Source organism: Panthera uncia, chromosome X, assembly GCF_023721935.1.
Source record: "Panthera uncia isolate 11264 chromosome X, Puncia_PCG_1.0, whole genome shotgun sequence".
NCBI lineage: Eukaryota > Metazoa > Chordata > Mammalia > Carnivora > Felidae > Panthera > Panthera uncia.
This window is the reverse complement of record NC_064817.1, coordinates 114,714,283-114,724,769: the sequence shown is the minus strand read 5'-3', so window position 1 is coordinate 114,724,769 and position 10,487 is coordinate 114,714,283. Positions and strand designations below refer to the sequence as shown.

The window sequence follows — 10,487 nt, the reverse complement described above, 5'->3', positions numbered from 1 at the left end:
TTTATCTGTGTATCAGACTGGAGATGATCAACATCCCTTTACAAAGATCTTTTACTTTTCATAAATTCGTTTTCCTCTTGCTTTTGGTTAATGTTAACTGCATGTCCTTTTTAATAGGTTTATCTATTTCAGTTGTTCACATATGTTTCCCTGAGTTCATTTTGGTTTTTCCTCTTCCACTGAAATATCTACACTCTCTCAGTGTACTTTGTTAATAGACAACATATCGCTGGGTCTTTTTTTATCCACTGTGTCAGTATGTCTCTTTTAATTGGTGTATTTAGACCATCTATATTTCTTTTTTTTTTTTTTAACGTTTATTTATTTTGGAGACAGAGAGAGACAGAGCATGAACAGGGGAGGGGCAGAGAGAGAGGGAGACACAGAATCCGAAACAGGCTCCAGGCTCTGAGCTGTCAGCACAAAGCCCGACGCGGGGCTCGAACTCACGGACCGCGAGATCATGACCTGAGCCGAAGTCGGACGCTTAACCGACCGAGCCACCCAGGCGCCCCTAGACCATCTATATTTCAAGTGGTTATTCTTATATTGTATTAATACCTACCATGTTTGTAACTGTTTCCTATGAGTTGCACTATTTTTGTGTCTCGTCCCCCCTTCCCATCTTGTTCTGCCTTCTCGGATTTTACCTGAACATTTTAATGAGTCCACTTTCTCTCCTCTCTCACCATATCGATTATACTTTTCAAAAATTGTTTTAGTGTTTGCCCAGGGGGTTACAATATAAATTTACGACTGACCCAAGTCAGCTCGCAGATAACATTCTATCACTTCGTGGATAGCGAAGGTCACATAACAGAATGTTCTCAATTCCTCCCTCCTGTCCCTTCTAACACTGCTGCCTTTCATTTCACTTTATCCGTACGCTTTAATTGTCTAATATGTTGTTAGTATTATTACTTTGAACCGTTATAATAGATCAATTAAACATAAGAGACTCTAAAACATAGAGAACAAACTTAGGGGTGCTGGAGGGGTTGTGGGTGGGGGGACGGACTAAATGGGTAAGGGGCATTAAGGAAGACACTTGTTGGGATGAGCACTGGGTGTTATACGCAGGAGAGGACTTGTTGGAACCTACTCCTGAAATCGTTGCTGCACTATATGCTGACTAACTTGGATGTCAATTTAAAAAAAGAGAGTAAGTAAAATAATTTTTTTACCTTCATCTATTCTTTTTTTTTTTTAATTTTTTAACGTTTATTTACTTTTTGAGAGTCAGAGAGAGACAGAGCATGAGCAGGGGAAGGACAGAGAGAGAGAGGGACGCACAGAATCCGAAGCAGGCTCCAGGCTCTGAGCTGTCAGCACAGAGCCCGACGCGGGGCTCGAACTCATGAACTGTGAGATCAGGACCTGAGCTGAAGTCAGACGCTCAACTAACTAAGCCACCCAGGCGCCCCTGCCTTCATCTATTCTTAAGCTGCCTTAAAATACTTTTAGAAAAGTCTATTTTCTTAGTTTGAGTTTCTTAGTTGAGCTGCACAGTTATAGCAGAGCCCTGGGTCCGATTATCTGTGTTTCTCTTGATTCCATGCTCTTTCTGGTGCTGACTTCGTCCTCAGGATAGCTTTCTTCATATTCATAAGATAGCTGGGCCTTGCAAGTGGGGCTAATTTACTCCTAAACTCAATCACTCTGTTCAGGGATTATTTCCATCACCTATCCGGTTAGGCTCGGGCTAGCGCCTATCTCTGTGTGTAGGGTGTAGTTAGTGCACTGTCTTAGTTTAGTATTCCTCCGTGGGACTGCTATTACCAGCCACCTCTGAACGAATCACTGATTGGCCTAGGCCTGAATTAGGGGCCAGCTCCTGATTGACTCACCAAGGGCAGAAGACGGAATTATCCTCTGGAGTGTAGACCAATCGGAGTCTACCCCTAGACCTGAAAGTGGGGTTGATCCATTCCAAACCACCTTAAGTGCTATACAATTGGGGATGGGTGAAATGAATGTCACAGAAGCAACTATAACGTTTGCTGCCTAGACCAAATGCCGAAAGCTTTTTATAAGTGAAAAGTTATAAATAAGGAAAAGACAAATACGAAATGAGGGAGAACAAAAGATGTAATCAAGAAATTCACAAAAAAAGAAATACTAGTGATCAACATCAATAAAATATGAAAAGATATTTTATCTTACTAGTAATCAAATTATATATATATATATATATTTATATTTATATTTAAGTGAGATTACTTTTTCACGTATCATGTTTGCAAACTACTGTTCCTGCGTAGGGTTGGCAAGGATGTGAGAAAAATGGCATTCTCATCTATTTTCAGTCAGACTATGAATTGGCAATAAAAAAGTCTTCTGAAGGGCAGTTGCCAATTGATATAAAAAGCCTTGAAAAGAACGTACATTTTTACTTAGCATTTTAATTTTTAGGCATTTAATCTAAAAACATTACCAAAGAGTTTGCAAGCATCTGTGCACGTGTTTCTCCACAGCAACATTGTTTGTGAGAGCAAAGATCGTGAAGACACATGAAAATCCACAAAAAGCACATTATTAAGCTTTTTTGCGTTCTAGACGTCGCCCGATGTCAGGGACGCTGCAATGAACGGGACACGCACGGTCCCTGCCTTCATGAGACTTGGACCCAGGACGGGATGATGTGGGAATTCTGAACCCTGTAGCGATCGTTAGGAACGATGACCGATAGGCGTGTGTTGACATGGAAATATTTTCCCGAAATACTGTGCTGAAAGGAAGACTGCAATACAGCTTGTAGACTTTGATTCAACTTCTACAAATAAAAAAGTGTATACTGATTTATGTACGTACGCCCATCTAACGGTATATATTATATACATTATAAACATTCGAGGTAGAACAGTAAGCACCAAAACATTAGCAGCACATATTTCTGCGAGACGGCATTATGGGCGCTTTCTCATCTCATTGGTGACAGTTCTTGCATTTCCAGACTGTTTTGCATTGAGTATATATTGATAATCAGAAAACGTTAACAAAGCTATTTCACAGCACAGCGATACAGCCATTACATTAACACATGCGCGGCCGTGCCTTTGCCCTCTTACCTCTTTGCGTCTCCGGGGCCATCTTTTCTCCCAACTCCCCCCTTCTACCTTCGATGGCGGTCATCGCCTGCACGTCTACTCCCGAAGGACCGGTGCTTCCTTGGGCCTCGGCGCCTTTGCGAAGTCTCCCCGCCTCGCTCGGTCTGGAAGGCGCCTGCCCACCCTTTCGCTTGTCTACCTGCTTCGGGTGTGCGAGGATTCGCCTCGGGTGTCTTTACTTCAAAGCACCCGTCCCCTCCCTCCTTGCCTTCAGACCACGACAAACGCCTCCCCTCTTCACCACCACAGACGGCACGGTGCGGCCTGTGCGCCGCGAACCGAGTGGTCACGTAAACGGAGAGATGAATTTCCTATTCCTTCCCTCCTTTTCCTGCCTGCTGTCTCTCACCAGCGGCTCATCCCTTTCTACTGTCCTCCTCGCTCACCCGGTCCCCTCGGCACGAGCCCCGTCGCTTTTTCAGAAGGGCGCACGCAACGCCAATTGAGGGCTTTTGTCCCCGGCCGTTTCTTCTGCCCCCAGGAGAGCTGCAGAGTCGGTCCCTCGCTTTTTGAAGCCTTTGCCTAAATGCCCTGGATTAGTAAGGCCTTCCCTTACTGCCCTCGTCGGGGGCAGGGGGCAGGATTCCCCATTTCTCATCACCCATAACTGGCTCTCTATGCAGTAGCATTTAACTTCTTAGTTGTTTATGGTTCCCTTCCCTCTTCCTTGACTGGAACACAAGCCCCGTGAGGGCAGGGGTCTACGTCTTTTCGTTTTTGATGTGTCCTTTGCACCCACGACGGGGCCTGAAACACAGTAGGGGCTTAATTGTATCTGTTAAATGAGGAGTAACCATTAAACCACAGAATCCCTGCTTATTTTTACTGTCAAGTAAAAACAAATCCAGATTTATGTAAGAAGCAGCTTTATTCGAAAAGACCGCCGCAACAGAGAGAATGCTCTGACCACAGGTCCCGCGAGGGTCTCAGAATTGAACAGAAAACGGTGTTTCTCTTATAGAAAAGGGGGAGCAGGGGCAGCAGGAAGTCGGTGTGCGTGTGCGGGGGCCGCTGGTGGGAGCGAGCAGACGGCGTCATGGAAACGGGAAACGTTTCTCTGTCTTTAGCCCTTTCTCAGAATGAGCTATTGAATGGGGAATTTCTGCATCTTGGTTCTTGCTTAAGCTTGGGGGTGAGCCAAAATTCAGGAGCCTGTGAGGAGAAAAGCGTGACTAAAGTTTGGTTAAGCCAGGTCAGAGGGTATGTTATGGATAATTGGGAGCACTTGGTCTGTCCCTGGTGTTGCTTAAAATAGGCCAAGACAGGGGGCACCTGGGTGGCTCGGTCAGGTAAGTGTCCAACTCTTGGTTTTGGCTCAGGTCACGATCTCACAGTTTGGTTCGTGAGTTCAAGCCCCGCAACTGACAGTGCAGAGCATGTTTGGGATTCTCTCTCTCCCTGCTCCTCCCCTGTGCTCGCTCTCTCTCTCTCTCTCTCTCTCTCTCTTTCTCTCTCAAATAAATAAAACTTAAGAAAATGAATTAAAAAAATAAAATAAAATAAAATAAAATAAAATAAAATAAAATAGGCAAAGACTGTCCTAAACACTACCATGGATAGAGTTAGAGTTGCCATGAGGTCAAAGTTGCTCACAGCAGTTTTCGCGGGTGGGCTGGACACACAGTCTTGTTGGCTTTGAAGTATTACCTATATTATATGTTGAGCATTTTATCAACCAACAGCTGTTGGAAGGTCTTAGAGACAAGGCACTGGTGAGAGGTATGCCTAGGAATATAACAAAAAGAATGATTACTAAAGGCTGAATGTGGGAGTAAACCCCAAATCTGATACCAGAAGGGAGTCTACCGAGAGGAGTCGAGGACATTGGACCCAAAGTGCCCTTAGATGGTAGAGTGAGAATAGCAGTGGTGATCTGATGGTTTGTGTTTGAATAGTTTTGGTGATAGCATAGACAATCCGAGATGTTTTGGAGAACATATGCATGGCAGTCCTTCTCACCACCGCTCACTGTATAAGTGCCCCTTTGGGAAGCCAGAATCATGTCCAATGCCATAAGAGTTTAAAGGACCACTTGTTGAAACTTATGTAGTTCGGTGGCGATCACATTCGTGGTTTCGGTAAGGTTTCCCAGAGCAAAGCATGGAAATTATGGCAGTTTGTAAAGAAGTTCAAACTTTGAAAAGTGAGAAGACTTTGGTTTCTTAAATAATCAAGGACATAATAAAATCAACACAAAAGCATAGGGAATTACTCTGATGAGGCACAGTATTCTTGCCTTTCTTGACAGATTACTTAGAAGTCAAAGAAAAACTCTTATAATTTCCTATTAAGAGCAGATCTACAATCCAAAAACATTTTGTTATTTAACAGAGAAAAACCCAATTCCAGTTTTGTATGAGTATATTTGATATTAAATTTCCTTCTTAAAAAATGAAAAATAAGCCTGTTAATCCTTTGCCATCTTTGACCACAACACATAGAATCCCCCCTTTATCACTATTTACATCCGTTTCAATTTTATCCTACATTTTCTTCTTTTTTATTCTGGAGCAACCAGTCATTTTACCTTAGGACAAAACTATTTTTTCCCTTAATAAGAACACATCTTCTATGCTTTGCCTACAAAGTTGTTCCTATATGCTACTATTGCTACTGATAGAGTTTTACTCACAGATACTGCTTCCAACATTCATCCACAGTAACTTTAATTTTAGAGAAAGCCAGGAGGTGGAAAATTGTGAACTGGCTGTCACACACCAGTATTTTGTAGCAGATCACCAGACCTTATGAATATAGGTCTCACAATTTTTATAGCTATAATTATCTCTTGTAGTATGTTTCATTGAGGCAAAAATGACTATTAATAGAGCCAAACATATATAGCCTTAAAAGTATGCTTACTAATTAACGTTTCAATATTTATCTTATGTAAAAATGATCTAGTTATTTAATAAATATTCATTAATTAATTTAGCGTAAGTCTAAGGTTTGAATTTACCAGAAGATTTTGAAAACCGTTTTCAAGCTGACATATTATAAAACATAATTCGTGGCAACATAAAGTTTGTCAGGATAATGATTTAATTTGGTTCAACACAAATTTACATTTTTAACAATCTTAAATGTTTAATAGATGTAGCGTTAGTCTATTCAATCAGTAAACCCGTGTACGTTTTAGGAAGAATATTCCAAATAGAATAAAAAAGTCTGCTTATATTTTATCTAAACTTGATAACTCAGAAGATAAAAGAGCTAATTTTATTAAACCAATAATACTAAACTAGTCTTGTTTGCCAAGATTTACTGAACTTGTGTTCACTTGAATTTTAAAAACTATAATATTACACTGTATGTTAACTAACTGGAATTTGTTTTCTTTTTTTTTATGTTTATTTATTTTTGAGAGAGACAGAGAGAGGGAGAGAGAAAATTCCAAGCAGGCCCCCTGCTGTCAGCACAGAGCCCGACCTGGAGCTCCAACTCAGGAACCACCAGATCATGACCTGGGCTGAAGTTGGACCCTTAACCAACTGAGCCACCCAGGCGCCCCAACTACCTGGAATTTAAATAAAAACTTTAAAAAATATTTGGGTTAGTTTCTATAAGACTATTTTTGAAAATCCTAGATGTTAAATTCCGTTAACTTTTGAGAATTTTAGACATATTTAATTTATAGAAGTGCTTATTTACCTCTAAGCCAATTAAAATAGAGTTCTTTAAGGCATTTTATAATCTAATATGTTAATACTATCTAGGGATAGGAAAAGAACATACATAAATACATAGACAGGCAGACACAGAGAACTAATGGCTGAACTAATGGCTTTAATTTCTAATTTTTAACTCATTGGTTACAAACAGTTGGCTCTTGCCCTTGGACACCTTTACGTTTTTATAAAAATCAGGACTACATTTCTGGCGGATGGGGCAATGGAGGACATCTGCTCATTATGAGAGCTGAAGCGCCCCCAACAATATTAGTGGAGGAGACCCTTAATTTTCTTTGGAGGCTGTGGATTAAATCTTGGGCAAGGGACTGAGGAGATATCAGGTGACCGTCTGTCTGGGTGTCTAAAGCTCATCTGAGTTGATAAAGCACTCAGCCTGTTTCTGAGTAGCTTTTTCAGCATTAGGTGTTTGCTCTCGGGGTCCCGAAGCCGCTCAATAACTTCCAACAGGGAGAGGGGGGCCTAGAGTTTAAGTGACTATAAGATGTTGAAGGGCCCAAGTGGGATGGAAAAAGTTTGGCAGAAGTGGATAGAGGGATAGAGGAGGTAGGAGTGTTAAAGGGGGAGAGACGGATCGAAGGATTCAGGGAGATGAAGGGAAGTTTGAAGGTCATGAAAAGGAAGAAGGAGGATGGGGGGGCGGGTGATAGAAGGGATAGGTAATTGATGAGCCAGCATGAGGAGATCCCATGTTTCCCAAAGAGGCCACCGAAATTCTAAATTCTCTGTAGTAAAATCTTGCTACTTTTGAAGGTATTGAACTGAATTAATGCCATAATGATGGAGCATATAGTCCAGCAGGGAAAGTAGAGTGAGAGTTACCCACGATATTAGCTCATTAGACCAGAGATAAGCCCTTAAAGAAGCCAGGAAAGAGTCCTGCTTGATTACTCCCCTGTATCGTCCCTGTCGGAAGGGCCAAAGAAATTCCCTCCTCCAATTCCCAAGGAAAAACAAAGGAGTCATCATACAGAAGAGTAGGGAAGTTTCCTTCTCAAGAGTCAGGGAACGACTGCCCACTCAAAGTGCCAAAGAAAGATTCCTATGCCCAAAGAATCAAAGTAACTCCTTACTGTGCTGTAATAGACACGATGCCCAGAACACTGGTGCGAGAACTGAATTTACCAAAAGATTCCCGAATTCACGAACAAGAGCCGAGTTCGAAGAAATTGCAAGGTGCCGTTAGGTACCTGGGCAGGTACGACAGGGTTCTGTAAGTGAAGTCCAATCTTGAGTTGCCTCACGACACTTTAAATCTGTCAGTAAAACAGATCCAGGGGTAGGTAAAGAAAGAATTTATGAAAAGACTGTTGCAATAGAGAGAATGCTCCGACCGCAAGATCCACAGGCATCTCAAAATCGAACAGGAAAAGGCTTTTTTTTTTTTTTTTTTTTTTTAAATAAGGAGCGGTGAGCAGGGCTAGCAGGAACTATGACAGGGATGGGAAGCTGTGGGGGTGAATGGGCAGCATGATCTGGGGCGGGGGGTGGTTAGTAGGAATGTTTCTCTCGAGGACAGCAAGGAATGAGCTGCATCTCAGTGCCTGCTTAGGCTCGAGCGTGAGCCCAAATGTAGGGGTCTGTGGAGAGGAGGGAAGTTACCAAACCAACGGGTTACTAAGGAGCAGTTGTGTGAGTACTTGGTCATTACCATTCCGAAAACTCCCTCAATTCCCACCTTGCCTCTCTCTTCAAGTTGGTATTGCCCAGTGTCCTGAAGAATGGTTTAAAATATCATACTTTAGGGGCGCCTGGGTGGCTCAGTCGGTTAAGCAGCCGACTTTGGCTCAGGTCATGATCTCTCGGTCCGTGAGTTCGAGCCCCGCATCGGGCTCTGGGCCGACAGCTCAGAGCCTGGAGCCTGTTTCAGATTCTGTGTCTCCCTCTCTCTGACCCTCCCCCGTTCATGCTCTCTCTCTGTCTCAAAAATAAATAAACATTAAAAAAATTTAAAAAAATATCATACTTTAGAAAGTCAAAGCGTCAGGGACATCTGGGTGGCTCAGTCGGTTAACCGTCTGACTTCAGGTTAAGCTTCCGACTTGGGCTCAGGTCATGATCTCATAGCTCATGGGTTCGAGCCCCGCGTGGGGGCTCTGTGCTGACAGCTCGGAGCCCGGAGCAGCTTTGGATTCTGTGTCTCCCTCTCTCTTTGCCCCTTCCCTGCTCATGCTCTGTGTGCGTGTGTGTGTGTCTCAAAAATAAATAAACATTTTTTAAAAATTAAAAAAAAAAAGTCAAAGCGTCAGAGTAGCCACATTTCCAGTGTAACCATGTCATCGGCTTCTCAAACTTCTGTTCCCTGGTCAAACTAAATGAGATCCTAGCCTTTGAGCGTGTCCCAGATATGTTTATCCAGAGCTATTTCTGCCCCCATCTTAGCATAATCATTATTAGCAGATTTAATGAAATAGGTATTTCACAGCTGTTTCCCTGAGATCATCTCAACTCCCTACGCAGACCCCGTCACTAAAATTTCCGGTGAAATTCTAACCACCTCCCAGCCAGAAGATGAAATCATGGTGTTCCAGACTTTTCCCTGGGGTTCAGATGGCCCCTGGTCCACATGTGACCATCGCAGCCACTATCCCCCCAGGAAATGGCTCCTGGGAAGTCCCTTTGTTTCCTGCTAGATCCCATATTTGTAAAGAACTGGACACACGTCGGGATACGGAGTAAGACACAAGTGGGTAAAACGGTGTTGCTAGCTAGTTAGGAACACCATTTCTAACCATACAGGCAGGGGGGATTTTTTTTCTCTCCCGAGGGAACCAGAGTCGGGAGCCACCCTCGTCTACCTGCTTCGGGACCCTGCGGCATGCCTTCTTGTCTTCGTAACCACGGTCCTGTCTGAAGTCTTTCCTCCGGGCCTTGACTGAGAATACTGTATTGGACGCGCTAACTTTTATCAGCTCCCAGGCCCTTGGCCTTTGCCTGGTGCTAGAGAACTACATCACCCAGAATGCTCTCCTCCGTAAGCCGCGGCGCCGCTGGCCAATGAAGAGGCCGGAGAGGGTCTTCTGCGTGCATTACGCGCCCTCTCGGGGCGGGACTTCTGGCTCTGTCCTCGCCGTGGTTATCTTACCCGTTCCCGGCCCGGGATCCCCGAGTCACACCGGAGGTGACGGAAGAGAAGACGTCCCCGCGGCACTGAGCCGGGCCTGAGGCTCGGCGGCGTCGCCGCCCGGTGTCACCCCGCCGCCGGGGCGGGCTGGGGCCCGCGGAGCTCGGGTCCCCGCCCGGGTCTCCTGGCCTCACTCCGCCAGCAGGCCCCGATGGCGGCGGCGGCTGCGCTGTCGGACCCGGCGCAGGGGTGCAGTCGTTGCCAGGTGCTCACCCGCCCGACGCCACCTCCCCATCCTAAAGCTCCGAATGAGGGCGCCTGCCTTGGTCACTGAAGGCCGGGCGGCTGTGTCCAACACGGTGGGGTGCTCTGAGTGGGGTCCCCATTTCCGACAGCCAGTGGGAGAACGTGGAGGGGGAGTTGCAGGCAGAAGGACGAGCACGTGCAAAAGCTTGGACGTGCGACTGGGGCGGGAGCCCTCGGGATACCTCGAGGGAAGCCGAGCGCCCCTGCGGTGTCCGCGGGCAATGGAACCTGGGGGGCGGAGTCACACCCGGGAAGGCACCTGACCGGCGGGACCTTCCTTCCTGGGCCGCCACAAGCCACGGAGAGTGGGGGACGCAAGAG

The 10,487-nt window shown here is 44.9% G+C and overlaps 1 long non-coding RNA gene across 1 annotated transcript; it reads right to left on the bottom strand.

The window, feature by feature from the left end:
* Positions 1-3,990: 3,990 nt before the first annotated feature.
* Positions 3,991-9,722, bottom strand: LOC125932031 (uncharacterized). The gene is made up of 3 exons (XR_007460522.1): positions 9,595-9,722; positions 7,922-8,052; positions 3,991-4,259 (listed from the first exon to the last, which is right to left on the bottom strand). It is a non-coding gene; the product is annotated as an uncharacterized LOC125932031 (long non-coding RNA).
* Positions 9,723-10,487: the final 765 nt, after the last annotated feature.